The sequence below is a fragment of the Pipistrellus kuhlii genome, unplaced genomic scaffold (genome assembly GCF_014108245.1).
Source record: "Pipistrellus kuhlii isolate mPipKuh1 unplaced genomic scaffold, mPipKuh1.p scaffold_m20_p_15, whole genome shotgun sequence".
In the NCBI taxonomy this organism is placed as follows: domain Eukaryota; kingdom Metazoa; phylum Chordata; class Mammalia; order Chiroptera; family Vespertilionidae; genus Pipistrellus; species Pipistrellus kuhlii.
The window spans coordinates 45,225,828-45,242,768 of NW_023425460.1; positions in this window are offsets into that span (position 1 = coordinate 45,225,828).

The window sequence follows — 16,941 nt, forward strand, 5'->3', positions numbered from 1 at the left end:
CACGCTCTGTCTCCCAACTCTCGTTGCTTTTCTCCGGGTGTTAACACTCTCCGAACCGTGGTCTTGCTTCCTCTTCGTTCTCCTGTCTCCGCCGTGAGCTTTCGTGGTGGGGGCGTCCTCACGGTTCATGTCCAAGGTCCCCGAACAGCGTCCGTGAGCAGCCAGCACGCCGCGGCTCAAAGACTTTTAGAGGGAACAAAGGAATGACCGAGTGAATGGAAGAAGGAAACGGCAACATCTCTGTTGCAACACACGGAGTCTAAGCTGGAACCCTGTCTTTCTTTCCTGTCTGTCCCCTTCTCCTTCTCACCCCGCACTCCCCCGTCACTCCGCGGAACCTTCCAGCGCCTGCTCAGGGCCTGTCTGCCCAGCGCGGCCTCCTCATGTTCCTGCTGCTGGGACAGGCGTGTGGCAGGTTTGTTCCCTTCTGCTCTCTGTGTTCCTCTCCATTTTGCACAGGTTGCTGTTTGACCTCTTGTAGTTCTTCCCTAAGCCTTTTTCTCCATGTTCTGTTTTCTCTTAGTGTCTTAGAATATACAAAATCGCTTACCTGGGAGATTTTCCCGTGTTTGGAAAGGTTTTCTGAAAGCATGTTGTCCATGGGTCTTTTTCCTGAAATGTCCCATTTTCCCCTTCCGTTATTTCTCTGTTAAACCGTCACTAGGAACTGCGTGTGCCCTGACCAGGAATCAAACCATGGCCTCCTGGTACATGGGATGACACTCAACCACTGAGCCACACCAGCCGGCTCTCATGGACTTTTTATTGTCGTTCTTGGTGTTTAATTCGTGTTGGCTCATTTCTGGTCCGTAGCTGCAAGAACGAGCACTCTTTCCCCCTCTGTCTGGGATTTATCTCTACTCCAGGCTGGCCCTCGAACCCTGATCGTGTCCCCCAGAGGACCCACCTTCTACAGTGCCTGCCTTCCCTTCTGCTCCTCCCGGGCTTTCCAAGACCCTCTGGTTATGGTGGTGTCTGTGCCGCCGGCTCTGCGGAGAGATGGGCAGCTGCCGGCGTCCATGAGGGATGTGGTTCTTCGTCTTGGTCCCCATCACCGATGCTTGAGGCAGCCACCATTCCTACTGGCACTGAGGCTGGCGTTAATTTCTCACCGTGATGTCTTCTTGGTGGGTTTCAGAAAGGGAAGCCCCATTTTCCCTCTTTTTACGGGAGCAACTATGACACATGCACCCACGTCTGGTCACCCGTTGGGTGGGGCCCAGCGGTGAAACAAGGCCTCTGCGATGTTGCTCTTGTAAGATCCATGGGTCCCCGAGCGGCTCTGACAGGTTCTGCTGGAATGAGAAAGAAGTCCCAGCCAGCACAAGCACAGTGTGCATAATGGTTTGTTTTGAGTAACTGGCTGGTATTTCGGGACTCAGCAAATGCCGATAATTTGTGAGTAACTGCTGCAGGCAGAGAAAACCGACGTGTAATGGATACCCACTAGGTGATGATGGCTTTACATCTGTTATCATTCACCTTAATCTGCGCAGCAGCCCGGTTCGCTGGGTGTTATTGCCTCCGTCCCGCGCTCCGGGAGACCGGGGTGGTGGCGCTCCCGCCCTCACAGTTCTTCCTGACCAGCTCATCACGAGAACAACTCAGCTGAAGGAAAGTGCGTGAGCCTCCACGCACATATGCATGCACATGCACATGCACTCACACATATGCACTCACACATGTGAACACTCCCACACATGTACTCATGCACACATGTACTCACATCTCACATGCCCACAGATTCAGCAGCAGGTGAATGGGGTGGATGTGACACATGTGGTTTGCCTGTGCTTGGTAATTCAGTTGACTCCGAGTGGACAGTTGAAACTATTTTTAAAAGTTTAAGCATTTCAGGATTCTGACTACATACATAGGCAAAGCGTTAACCAAATCGCATCCGTCATCTCGTGTCACCCAAAGAGTGTGTGAGAGAGGGGGCATCACATGCCCGACACAGATGGGAAGGGGCTGCCGCTAGGGAAGGCGTGTGGTGTGTGGGCTGCAGGCCTGGGACTCCACCAGGAGCCCGGAGTGGTGACGTGCACATGGCGACCAGATGGCGGAGCTGGCACCCTGGCTCTGGTCTTACAAACTAGGCAACCGAGGCGAATTCTTAATCTCTTGGTCTTAGTCTCTTCATGGAAAACGGGTGCAATCATAATAATGCCTACCGGGGGCGTTGTTTGTGGATTAAACGAGTCAATCAAGTTAAAGGCATGAACATGGAGCCTAAGGCAGCCTCATGAAATGCTGGCCACCCTTGTTACCGTGGGGCCGAATCTTCCTGTGATTGCCATGTCCCCCAGTGACTCGGGTCCAATGTCCTAATGAACTATTTGCTTAAGTTGGAACATGTCTAACATCAGTCGAAGTTCTCATAAAACAAAATAAAATAATTAAACCAATGTATAAATTTATATCATAAGAATCCCTTCCTCTTTGTTACTTAACATGGTTCCCTCAATAACCTCAAAAAGTCAGTGGGGCAGCATTGTTTGTATTTTTGGGTGAACTGGAGAAACTGAAGCTCAGAGACTTAAGGTGACTTGACCAAGTTAGCAACTGCTTCCAGAACTAATGTCGATTCTGCTTTATCACCCATCCATCCATCCACATCATCCATGCATCCATCTATCTATCCATCCACTACCCATCCATCCATCTACCCATCCATCCATCTATCTATCCATCTCTCAATCTACCTGTCCACTCATTAATCCATCTGTTCATCCATTCACATAATCATCCATCATCCATCTATCCATCCATCCACCCATCCATCCATCATCATTCTTCACGCAGACTGAGCAAGAGAATGTAGACCAAATATTTAAAAAATAAACGAGGGAATGAACATATTTATTAAACATTGGTTCAGTGAATTATTCCTTATAAGATTATAATGACAAGTAGGTTTTCTTCTCCTTGGGTCCCCTTTATCTTTAATTTGTCCGTGACCTTGGTCACTCCCATATATTTTTTCTTGAACTTATTCAGGGAGCAGGTGTATTTAAATGTAATACTATGAGGACTCCTTACTCACTGCTGATGGCAGAAAAATAGGTTTTTAGTATGCAAGGAATTTTTAAAATATTTTCATCGTGATAAATGTTTAATGAATTTAGGAAAATGTGTAATGAGCTTCTCTGACCAATGGTATTTTGGCATTTGTCAGTTGGGATGAGATGAAAGTGATCACATGCAGGGTCTCAGTCCTTCATCTGACGACCCCAATGCAGAATGGATGCTCTGGACATGACACCTGCCCCTGAAGTGTGCACGGGGAAACCCCAGCTAGGGGCAGGGGCTGGAGTGCAGAGCGAAGCAAAGCTGTTGGACCCACCGTCATGGAAAGATAAGGCCACTGGCGAGAGGGGCACTCACCACTGACCATCCAGTCCTGCTTCCTGCGGGTGCTTCTTGGCCTTTGCTTGAAAAAGTCCCCCTTCTATTCAGGTTTCCAGAGCTTTCTGGAAGAAATCTCCAAACTGTGAGATTGCATGCATGATTACAGCCAGCTTTGCAAATTAGCATATCTTGCAGACATAGCTCATTTGAATAACCTACATCCATCCCTAGGGGGCGGCTTCACTGACATCAGCTTTCAGCACCCAGGACGGGGAGGTGGAGCCTGGAAGGCTGGGGGGGTGGGGAGGACTCCTGCCCTGGCTAAGGAGCAGGTTCTTCCCTCGTTTCGATGACCCGGCGCTGAACTCCTAGGAAGAACCCACTGGAATGTTTTGAGGGTGGGAGGAGGCACTTGAGAGACGTGCTAACAGGTGTTGGCGGTGTTTCCGCACCTGACGCGGTGTTGAATGGATGGAGCGCTGTCTGAGAGCCTCCTGGATGCGGTGGACCCTTCCCTCCAGGAGCAGACTGGAGGCACCTCACAGCCGAGTAACTTACGTCAGTTTGGTAAGAATCCGTTCTCAGCATCCCAGGTCGCCAAGGCCAAGGCCGCAACAGGAAAATGCAAAATCGGTGCTAAAATCCAGACTGAAAAGTGGAATCATCCAGAAGACAAAAGTGCATCCTGAAGCCGGAGTTCTCAAAGTGGGGTTCCCAGGCCGGCAGCAGCAGCGGGGCCTGAGGACTCACTAGATGTTCGAATCTGTAGTCCTCGCCCCAGGCCTGCTGACCTGAAACCGCCTGGTGGCTCCCACCTCCCTGTCTCCACTCCCCCACTCACCCCCAGAGCCCACGGAAAACCAACAGCCCTTCGTGCGGGCCTGACCATGAAGTCCTCCCTTCTCTGCGACAAGCTCAGTTCCAGTGTGCGTTTTAGGCAAATTAACTAGAGGTGTCATTTCCTGTCTTTCGTTTTTTTATTTTATTTTATTTTTGAATATATTTTTATTGATTCCAGAGAGGAAGGGAGAGGGAGAGAGAGAGATAGAAACATCAGTGATGAGAATCATTGATTTGCTGCCTCCTCTGCGTCCCCTACTGGGGACCAAGCCCATCCCAACCAAAGACCTGACCTTCACCAAGGCCCAGGCCTTGGTCATCTCCCAGCCGTATAGCTGGTCTGTACCCCAACCGGGACTCGTACGGTGAGCACACCAGCCGGGCTGTACTTCATTTTGTAAGTTTAATGTCATAATAAAATGTAGTTCCACTGTTCTATGTTCATTACGTCCATCTTACAGAAACCTTCGATGTGTGACAAGTGAGCGTTAGTGCTCCACGAATGTAACAGTAATAATAGCTTCGTTCAGGAAGAGGTGACTGCTTCATTTTGACCAACGGAACTCCGCTTTCAGATATTCCCCAGCTTGCTTTCTAATAGCTGTTGACTGTGTCGGGATGCTCGGTGGAAGTCACCGCTCACAGACTCCGTGTCCATCATGCGTGTTTGTATCGAGTCCTGTTCCCTGTTAGCAGTCCCTGTGGGGCGGTGATGTGACCAGAGCGGGAGGGGGAGGCGGTGGCCAGGAGACCGGGGAGGAGGAAGGGGACGGAGCTCTGGGGCTGGGCACAGAGCACAAACACATCGCGTGCTTTCTGGACGCCCACCCACGGGCATCGCTCTGCGGGAGGTTTACAATAATCACAGGGACAAGGGGACATGTTTGGTGGCCATCCATCTGCTCTCTGCCTCAGCCGTCCCAGTAGCTGCTGAATAAAACTCTGTGCAAAATGAAAACAGACAGAATGAGACAGAAAGCAATCACTGTGTTGGAATATTTAGATTATAATTTTCAAAACATTAATTACTCAATCTATTCTTTGTTATGTTTAAAGTACAATATACTTATTTTTTTATTAAATATTTTAAAATAACCATGAGTTATTAAAATTCTTTATACATTTTGTACTCTGGTCTGTTGACCCATGTTGGGTATCCGGGAAAGAACACAGCACAGCTGTGACAACACGTATGTGTGTGATGAGAGTAAAGGGCACACGGATGTTGTGATGATACCATGGCCCGGCTTGGCCACGGCTTCCTGAATGTTCGCAGAGGCTGCCCAGCCACCCTTTTAGTGCCCAGGCTGGAGAACCACAGTTGGCAAGGCCGGATGAGACTTCTGGGACAATCGTAATCAGAGTCTCCAATATTTTTTTTCTTTTTTTTTCTTTTTAAATATATTTTCTATTGATTTCAGAGAAGAAGTGAAAGGGAGAGGGAGGGAGAGATAGAAACATTATTGATCAGAGAGAGAATCATTGATCAGCTGCCTCCTGCATACCCTCTACTAGGGATCAAGCCCACCACCGGGGCATGGCCCTTGACAGGGATCGAACCCAGGACCCTTCAGTCCACAGGCCGATGCTCTAGCCACTGAGCCCAACCGGTGAGGGCTCCCCTGTTTCTTTATCCAGAAACAGGCACCAAGTCAGGCAGCGAGCCAAGCGAGCCATTCTTTGCCTCCTCTCTCACTTCCGAGAGACGGGGAGCCTGACTCGGAGGTGGGAGACATCCGATGGTCTTTTCAGTAAAAACAGCAAAAAAAAAAAAGGAAAAAGAACAATGCCTAATAGATCCAACTCGGGCATCCACGCCGAGAGCTTAACCCCGGGGTCGCCGTGTTTATATTTCACTTACAGGATCGCTAATAGATTTCCTCTGTTTGTGCCAGAGCCGCGAATGAGGTGCGGGGGCCGCGGCCCTCCACGCGGGCGGCGCCGGCTCCACCTGCGCGGCCGGGCGGCCGGAGCCGCAGAGCGGCCACTCCTGACAGCAGCGCGGCTGGGCCGCGGCGGCCATCCTCGGGTGGCAGTTTTAATTATCGGCGCCCACGATACCATCAGCAAGTGTGTAATTACGTGTCAGTTTCCTGGCTGTTGGGTATGAAAAGTGGAAGCGGCGTGAGGATGACGGTGGGAGCGGCAGACTCATATTTAAACAAGTCGAAGCTGTGTAACCGGCGGTGTCATTAAACAAAGGAACCTGACCCAGCTGTCACTCTCCCTCCCGGGCAGATGCCGCGCTGTCAGCGGCGCCGGGAGGGCGGGGGCCGGAGGGGACACGATGCTCAGAGCCCAGCGGGCTGCCGTCCCCCGTCCGCAGGGGCGTCCCCGCGGCCTCTGCAAACACGGCTCCGGGAGGGTACACACGCCGGGACCGTCGCGGGGAACTGGATGGACTTTGGCTGATGGCGACACAAAGGCGATGTCACCGACACACATCCCGGCCTAGGAAGAGGGTACGTCAAACTGTGCAGAGAGAACGCGCTTTTTAAAGGACGTGCACTGTGGCCATCAAAAGGGTTCCTTTCTTTTCTTTCTTTAAAAAATATATTTTATTGATTTTTTTTTTAGAGAGGAAGGGAGAGGGATAGAAAGTTAGAAACATCGATGAGAGAGAAGCATCCATCAGCTGCCTCCTGCACAACCCCCATTGGGGCTGTGCCCACAACCAAGGTACATGCCCTTGACCAGAATCGAACCTGGGACCCTTGAGTCTGCAGGCTGACACTCTACCCACTGAGCCACACCGACCAGGGCCAGAAGGGTTCCTTTGTTGAAGAGATAAAGGAAGTGACCCTGTTAGTGTTTGACTAAAATGGTGAGTCTGTGATTTAAAAAAAAAAAAAAAATGGAGCTCATTCTGCAAAGGGCTTTGTCGGCACGCTGTGGGTTTAACTGAGAAAACCGAGATGCACACGCCCAGGAAGCGGAGGCGAGAGGAGACACGCGTGGCGTTCTGAGAAGGCTGGGCGGGGAGGGGCGGGAGCTCAGGCTTCTGCAAACCTGATCACCGCACTCCCGGGAGGGGACGAGGCAGGAATGCATGTTTGCGCTCACAAGACCTCATTTACCTGCCACGCAGACAAACAAACAAACAAACAAACAACCCAGCCGGGGGCCCAGGGTTAAGTCCACTCGCATGCAAACACGAACGGGAGGCGGGCTCATCACAGGAACCCTGGAGGTGACGCGTAGGGGTTAAACCAACCTGAGGAGCTGTGAGCACAAAGAAAAATGCTTCTTTAACTTTTCACATGTTCTCATGCCTCACAATACACTGAACTCTGAATTGCATGCGAACAGCATCATTGCTTCCCCCGAAGACACTGCTGTTTAAGGCTCTGGAAGGCATTCTGGCTCTGGAGGCCAGGCTGTGACCGCGGGGGGTGCAGGGCCACCATGAGCTTCGGAGGGCTCCTGCGGCCCCTGCCGTGGGCCCCCGAACGCAAACACGGCTCCGCGCCCACGAGGGAGAGAGGCGTGTCCAGGGGGTCAGTCTCGCCCGGGGTTCTGGTTCCTCAAAGGCGGAGGACCCGGCGTCCTCGCAGGCTGACGGGGGTTACTAACTGCCCGGCTGCTTTCGGACCGGAACGCAATCAAGGGGCACGAACTGGACCCCCGGGGCTGGTCTGCAGTTTATCAGGCTGCGGAGAGGGCAGTTTTTACGTATCTGGAATTCAGAGGCAGCCTTAGTAGGCGTTCATTGGAAAACAAGTGCGGCATCTATTTGTAGCAGGGTTAAAAACACTCTCCCCCGCTAACCCCTCTGCCCCCCAAAATAGCCCCATGCAACCAGGGGAGCAATTAGCCCGCATGTCCTGGACACACGCAGTTCTGGAATTTTCCCGCTCACATATGCTTGTCTGGCGGGGCAGGGAGGGAGGGGCTGGAGAGGGCGTTCTGTTGTGTGTTTATCAGGGGGGACATGCAGGGGACTGAGGGGTTTCAGGATGAGCCGTGTGCCTGCCCTGTGAACCGTCAAGCTGTGTCAATCATTCCCTTTGGTGCTCGGATGGAGAGCGTCCGTGCCCCCCCCCCCCCCCCCCGCACATTGTTGGGCTGGGGGTGCAGCCGGATGTGGGAGGCAGAGTGTGGGTGCCCGGGAGTGCCCCTCCCTCTGTCCCCGGCTGCGAGGCCCGTGGCCTGGGCGTTGCAGGTTCCACCTGCACCCTCCCCGGAGCTCTCTGCCTCCATGGCTCAGGGAGGGGCCTCGGAGAGTGTCAGCCGGGAGCACAGGGAGAAAGGGTCACTCCGGGGCCGGTCCTATCTCACCGGGAGGCGTGAAGGCCACTTCCATCAGGGCGGCAGGGCAGACTGACCTTGGCCAAGTGCTTCCCTCCGAGTGGGCGTCTCCTCGTGTTTGAAAGGCCCCTGGGCAGAGCGCTCCCCCGGCTTCTTCTAGAAGGCGGTCCGGCCGGCGCAGGCCGCGCTCCGTGAACCGTCACCGGGATGTGAGCACTGTGCTGGGCGGCGGGGACACGGAGCTCCTGCCCGGAGGCACAGCAAACCCCCGGGACCGGGCCTTTGGCTGGTGTGGAAGGGGGCCCGCCCTGCTCTGGCGCTTTGCACGGAGCTGGGACCCCCTTCTGGCCTGCCCCGGAGCCTCCACATTCCCCTCCCCCCGGGCCGGCAGGGAGAGCTGGCCAGGGGCTCAGCCCCAGAGTGTGTTTCCAGTTTGAAAACTCGTGCCCCGGGAGTTTAAATTTCTCACGCCTCTTGTTTTGATGCTAGAAACCTCTCCTTCCGGACGCTGCACACATTTCAGCTTTTGTGTGGGAGGCTCAGTCCACGGCTCCCTGAGAGCCGACGTGGGGGGACGGGGCTGTTTTAAACGAGTTCCCCCGCCCCTTGGTTTGCTTCTGCACCGGAAAGTTTCCGCCTGCAAATGAAGAGCGACCCCTCCCGCCCCCCGGGGGCGTGCCTCGCCCCCCACCCTCCCTTCCTCCGGAAGCTCCGGTGGCCTTTGGACTAATGAGGTGACCTTAGCGGAGTCCTCGCCTGCATGTTGGCGTGACGGCCGCGCCGGTGACAAGTGTGAATTGCACGCAGAGCAAATGGTCTCGAGCAGCGGCTGCGGATGTCACCGCTTCGCCAGGAAGCCTGTCCCGCTCGGGCTCGGGCCCCAAATAATTTATGTTGCATCCATTACCGGGGCCGCGCAGGTGCTAAGCGCCCGTTCTCACTTGTCACCGTGCCGCTAATAGTCACGCGTGGGGACGGCGTCCTGGGCAGAGGGGACGGAGGTGGAGGATTAACGAACTTCAGCTCCGTGTCTTTGAGGCACGTCCCCGCCCAGCTGCAGCGTGGGGCGTGCGCCTCCTCTGACCCATCGGTTCGCTGGGAGACTCTTTGTGGAACGAAAAACGTGAAGGGAAAACCCAAACCAAGCAGTTCTGTAAGCACCAGATCGGTTGCCTCCTGCATGCGTCCTAACCAGGGCCCGGGCCGGGGAGAAGCCTGCCCCTGAGGTACATGCCCTGGACCGGAAAGGAACCCAGAACACTGGGCTAGAAAGTTGGGCTGGGGCTGCACACTGATGCTCTTTCCACTGATCCAAACCAGCCAGGGCTGTCTTCCTGATCTTAACCCTGTATGACATCAGTGTCCCTGATCCTGAAGCATTCACTCTCTGCTGTGTTCCTCCTGTGACAGTCTGCCGATGGCCAGCCCTACCCCTCGGTCCTCCGTCTTCCGTGAGGACCACCTCTGCTAGTTTCCCCCTCACTCCCCACTCTTCCTCACGGCGCTGCCTGCAGTGAGTTTGGGGACTTCGGTGGGAATTTAATGTGCTCCCAGATCCGGGTGAGCTGTCTGGAGTCTGCTGTCAACACCTCCAGCCCTCCCCCTGCTCCCCTCCTCCTGCCAGTTCCACAAAGCTGGACCCTGGCTCAGTTGCGTCTCCCATCTCCACAGGCCAGCACCTGCCTCCTGCCAAACCCTCTTGCACTTCCGTTTTGCATACGTTCCCTGCTTAAGTCAGCCTGGATTCACAGTTAGCGATGGCTCTGCTAAGATCAAATTTACCTTTGATTTCATTCCGTACCAGCATAAATTTGATCAACTGTCAGGAAAGGTAACACCTTTGTTATTTACAGTGACGTTCTCCCCTGCTCTGCTTAAGAGAGAAATACGTTTGTTTTTCCTGGTGGTTATCGCTGTAAATCGAGCCGACGATTGGAGGAAAGGAGGCGCGTTAACTCTTGGGTCACTGAGGAGGCGGTGGGATTGTGAGAAAAGCTGGTGGAGAAAAATGCCCAGTGAGGGGCCTCCTGCCCGGACCGCGCTGGCTCGGTGACTGCCTGCCGGGTCGCTGCTCCGGGCGCAGAGGGAGGAATGACAGGTCGGAGAACTGGGCTGCATCGGAGACTGACCGTAAGTCACGGGCAATCTGTCCCATCAGTCCTTCTCGGCTCTGGGCGCTGTTTTCCTCTGTGTTGGCTTCATTTTCAGGCCGTTTCCCACTTTAAACAGAGAAGAGGGTCACTCAGCCAACTGCCAAAGCCTGGCTGTCTTGGTGGGGGTGGGGAGCTTTCCTGCCCGGGGCCATTGGCATTCACAGCATCACGCAGGGCCGCACAGAACCATCAGCTGAAAAACCAGCCTGCTCTGTTCGGTCCAAGGTCTCATGAACTCACCCCCAATGCCTTGGCCGGGCCGGACCAAATGATTCCTCAGGCCTCCTCTGGCCCTCAGTTCTCCATCCCTGTCTTCGAGAGAGAAGGGCTGGCCTCCTAGTGACAGTTCTGCCCGGCCGCTTGGGCGCCATGGCGATCCCAGGACCAGCTATACGGCTGGGAGATGACCGAGGCCTGGGCCTTGGTGAAGGTCAGGCCGTTGGTTGGGATGGGCTGGGGGAAGAATCAACCCTATGGACGCCCCCCTGGAAGAGGTCCCCTGAGAATGAGGGGTTCTATTCTCAGAAGAAGGGCTGGTGGGAGCATCCCTGCCCATGAGCCCCTGGACATCCTGGGTCAGGAGGGAAGCGGCCCTGCCCACTGCTCACACCACGTGGACAGACTCGATGATCCTGCCTTGTGATTCCGTCTGCCGTGGGGACCTGGGCTAGCACCTCGTTCACTGGAGTTCTGGAGACACTCGTTTGCGTGGTACCACGTTTCACCTTGGCCAGCGACACCCATTTATTAGCCCCGGGTGGGGTCTAGTCCCGTGGTCGGCAAACTGCGGCTTGCGAGCCACATGCGGCTCTGTGGCACCTTGAGTGTGGCTCTTCCACAAAACACCACGGCCTGGGCGAGTCTATTTGGAAGAAGTGGCGTTAGAAGAAGTTTAACTTTAAAACATGTGGCTCTCGAAAGAAATGTCAGTCGTTGTGCTGTTGATACTTGGCTCTGTGGACGAATGAGTTTGCCGACCCCTGGCCTAGTCCATAAGTAACAGGGTCTGTTACCACAGCCTCTGAGACTGTCATGCTTTCTCTCATGAAATCCGGGGACCTGAGTTGTTCCGTCTGCGGTCATGGATCGCACAGGCCCATGTGACCCACCCGGCACGGTACCCTGCCTTCTCAGGCTGCTGGACATGATCTCAGTCCGAAAGCAAAGGGTTCCTGAGCAGCTGCTTTGGGTTTTCTTGATTCATGGCTCTTCCCCGAACCCACTGCTCCCCGGGACTCACACCTGCACACGCAGACACACACATAAATACATTCACCTGCACATGCGGACACACACATAAATACATTCACCTGCACACGCGGACACACACATAAATACACTCACCTGCACACGCGGACACACACATAAATACACTCACCTGCACACGCGGACACACACATAAATACATTCACCTGCACACGCGGACACACACATAAATACACTCACCTGCACACGCGGACCACACATAAATACACTCACCTGCACATGCGGACACACACATAAATACACTCACCTGCACATGCGGACACACACATAAATACACTCACCTGCACACGCGGACACACACATAAATACATTCACCTGCACACGCGGACACACACATAAATACACTCACCTGCACACGCGGACCACACATAAATACACTCACCTGCACATGCGGACACACACATAAATACACTCACCTGCACATGCGGACACACACATAAATACACTCACCTGCACACGCGGACCACACATAAATACACTCACCTGCACATGCGGACACACACATAAATACACTCACCTGCACACGCGGACACACACATAAATACATTCACCTGCACACGCGGACACACACATAAATACACTCACCTGCACACGCGGACCACACATAAATACACTCACCTGCACATGCGGACACACACATAAATACACTCACCTGCACACGCGGACACACACATAAATACATTCACCTGCACACGCGGACACACACATAAATACACTCACCTGCACACGCGGACCACACATAAATACACTCACCTGCACACGCGGACACACACATAAATACACTCACCTGCACACGCGGACACACACATAAATACATTCACCTGCACACGCGGACACACACATAAATACATTCACCTGCACATGCGGACACACACATAAATACACTCACCTGCACACGCGGACACACGCATAAATACTCACACCTGCGCGGATGTGCTCTGGCAATCTTCTCCGGGGAGTTGACGGAGCTGATGTCTTCCTCCCTTTGTGTTTGTTTGTTGGCCACGTTCTGTGGGCTCTGGCTCTTCCCTCCGTCTCCGTGTTGTCCAGATGAGCTGGGTTTCCTTCCGCTGCCGGTGGGCTGGGTTCACCGTTCATGAAAGCTTCGGAGGAGGAGCAGAGTCCGGGGGTATGATCAGAGATGAGTCTTTCAGGACTCAGCTGGACACTGTGCTGCCTGAGCTGCTGCTGGCCCCGCTGGGCCCCCCGCTGGGCCCACCTATTGGAGCCCAGACCCTCACCAAGTTCATCTCGGGTCCCAGCGTCACGGCCCTGTTCCTGGTGCTCTGACCACGTGCCCTTTGCTGGGAGGATGTTGGGGCTCCTTCGCTGGCAGGTCCCCGTGCTCCCTCATGGCCTCCCTCTCCGACGGTCCCCTTCAGCAGCCGGCACCCCGGCCTGGGCAGCAGCGCCCCGGCTCCCGGTGGCCGGCAGGGCCGGCACCCTCCCTGTGTGGAGCCTCCTGCTGGCCAGCGGGCGGCCAGGGCGCTGTCTCTTGGGGCCTTTGCCTTGGTTCCCTCCTGTTAGAAGGGCAGCCGAGGCCTGCTGTAGGAGGCGGGCCAGAAAGGGCGGCCGTGAAAGCTTTTATTTCCCGGGAGCTGGCGCAGAGTCCCCGCGGGCACCTGCTGGGAGTGCCTGACCCAGGAGGGGACGCCCTCTAAGGGGCTTTGGCACCACCAGGCTGCCTGAGCCGGAGACAGGCCAATGGCCCTGAGCCAGGGCAGGTCTGGGGGGCTTCCTGGTGGGTGACTTCCCAGCGTCTCTGCTCCAGGCTGCACCGTCCAGGAGGGTCCCCTCTCCCTGCCACGCTCCCCATGGCTACTGCCATTCCCAGGGTCCTGTGGCTGGGGGTGGGTTGGGCTCTCTGGTTCCTACTGTAAGCAACGTCCCCGCCCCCCCCCCCCCCCCACACACACACCGCTCACTCAGCCGTGGCCTCCCAAGCGCCTGCCTCTCGCTGGGTCTGCGGAGTTGGATGAGTCAATGGGAGGCAAACCTACAGGTCATCAGGCACCCTCGTCCCACAGCACAGGAAGAGATGAGGAACTTTGTGGGTGAGCCAAACCCAACCTCAGTTGCCTGCACCAGCGAGGCCTTCGTAGGACAGTTTGGTGACGTCTTCTTGGGACTCAGAGGAAAGAGGGGGACGTCATCTGTCCCGTGTCAGACATTTACCGAAAACACGTTCCCGAATGTCATGGGCACGCCCACCGACGGTGCCACCGGGCGGTCCTCACCGCTGGCCTCCGCATGAACTTACACATATTTTTAATTTCGAAAGCATTCAAACCAGCCCCACTCCTAAATGAAGTTACGACATCTTGACAGAAGAGAGAAGTCACCGCGTGCAGGACAAATATTTTCATAATGGTTTTGCTTTTTTTTTTTTTTTTTTTCCCCCTTTTCATTCCTTTCAATATCAAGACATAATGTTTTTAATGTTTTTGTAAACATGAGATGTTTTAATGCTTGAAAAATTGGATCTCATAAATAAGCTTTATTATCTGTCAGAGAGGATGAAAATATAACTTTACATTTCTGTTTTAAAGTAATTTTAGTGCCTATTAGCTATAAAGTAACGGTTATATATAATTTAGAGTGTGTAGTCACTCGAAAGATCTTGACACATTCACACACACAGAGAGCCGTAATCATAGCCTGGGGATTTCACCGGGAGTATGCACCAGCACAGAACATTAAAATAACTTACGGCGCACTGTAATTCTTGTTTTGTATTTGTCCAAGTAGTTGTGAAGCAGGCCGTAAAGTAGTAAAATAAAAAGCCGCGGGCCCACTGCAGCCGGGCCGCGTTCTTAAAGTTATAGTCATCCTTTCAAATTAAGTGTGATTAACCTCGTTGGCATTTCGGGGTGTCATCTTTGGCTTTTTATTTTCTAATCGCGTCTCCTGTTTACGTGGCCGATCCTATTTATCTCAGCTTGTGATGGGAGCCACGGTCGCCACTGCCACCCCGGAAAGCTGTAGGGGGGAGAGGGGTAGGAGTGGGCGGCCGTGGCGGCGGATGCTGCTCAGAATTGACGGACAGCACGTGACTGGGTGGTGGACGGGGACCTGGGCAGGGGACACCTCTCTGGCTGAAACAAGCAGAGAGAGCAGGGCTCTGGAGGGTGGTTTTGCTTTAATTTCCATGTGTGAATACAATTCTTGAGAAGATGGCCCAGGCCAGCCTGAGAGTGTTTAGCTCCCTGAAATGCATGCACAGGGTGTTCATACGTGCACTCACTGTTGGCGTGTGTGAAGCAGAGATCCTTTGGATGCAGGCTGACTTCAGGTGAGCTTTGAGGAGGACGCTGGCAGAGGGGTTTCTGTGCCTATTGCAAACCAGCTGTAAGAACAATATGGAACCCACGTAAGAGGGGGAAAAATCCATTTACTTGCGTCATGGATGGAGCTGGCATATAATTATTCCTGCTTCATTAAAGCATGACCAACTTTCTCCTCCTCCTGGCCACGCACAGCCCCGTCTGCCCTTGAACGGAATGCAAAGGCGTTTCTTGAAAATAGTCCTTAATTGTACGTCTGCATCCGTCTGGCTTGGCCTCCTGCCCGCCGGCGAGGGCTCAGCGGCGTCGGAGCTGCCACGCGGTCGAGGGAAATTCTCCCCTGTAGCTCGCCCTGTGCTCGGATGGGACCCCTGAGACGGAGGCCACGGGAAAGGCTGCCGTGTGGTTAAAGATGGGTGCCGTGTGCAATCTGCATATTGCAATTAAAGCCGCTCAAGGATCTAACTTGCGTGAATTTTAATTGAAGTGGCGCTCGGGCAGGGATGCGGTGCATGCACAGATGCGCACTAAATTAACACGAACCTGGAGGAATGTCTCTCCCCTGTAACGGCGCTGACCAAATGTTCACAGATGGAATGCAGGGACCCTCCTGGAGCAGCCGGCAGGGCCTCTGGGCCATTGCATATACCTTATGCTGGAAAGGCCCGCCTCTTCTTTCCCTTTGTGAGTCATCCTCCCGCCTGATTGGCTGACGTCTTCCATGTGCACCAGTGCACCTCAATGGACATGAACGAGGCCTGGACATGGACTTCCCAGAAGCCAGATCAGGAGGGTGGAGGTTCCCAGACAACACACATCAGTGAGGACTATTCACCACAAAGGCCCCAACTGAGGTGTTGGGGAATAGAGGTGAAACAAAAAAGAAAAGAAGAGGGACCCGGTTTCAGATTTGGTTAGAACTTTCCAAATGTAAGAAGGTCTATAGTGTTTGGAACCATAAGGCAAGAAAACGCTGGAAAAAAACAACACACACAAAAAATCCTCATGCATTTCTCTCTGGTGTTTCTGAAAACTCGCCCAGAGACAGTCTCCAAACAGGTGTGCAATAAAACACGGGAACAAACAAAGAAAGACGAATTTATATATTACATTTTTAATTCTACCGTGGATTTTTCAATATCGCTAAATAAATTATGGGGCGGTGATATACAAGCTCAAAAGCACACCGCTTTAAATTTCAATCATAATTTATAATTCTGAGGCACAGTAGCTCATTCTCTGCAGCATTCCGTATGCAGAAAAGAGGCGAGGCCGGGAAATTAAAACAAAATCCCACAACAGCAAGTTGAAGGAAGTTTAGTTCTAAGCGGGCCTGGCAAAAGTGGGAGACGGGGAAATGCCACATCAAATAGAAGCTTAATAAAGATGATTATTAAGAGCCTCCTCCAGGGAGAGGTGCTTTGATATCTGCCCTTCGTTACTCTGCTGCGACTCATTCTGAAGCGGAGAAACAGTGGCTCATGGCAGGGCCTTTGTCTGAGAATCCCAGGCCTGGTGCCAGGCGGGTCCGGGGCTCTGGGTCTGGGCTTCGAGATCTGTCCTTTCCTCACTGCCCGGGGAGCCTCCTGCCTCTGTTTCCTGAAGAGTCCATCAGCTCAGCCTCATCTGACTAAGATAATCATAATTCTTTAAAAACATTTTTATTTATTCCGGAGAGAGGCAGGGAGAGAGAGGAGCATCAGTGATGAGAATCATTCACCAGTTGCCGCCTGCACGCCCCCTACTGGGGATCCAGCCCGAAACCCAGACATGGGCCCTGACTGGGAATTGAACCGTGA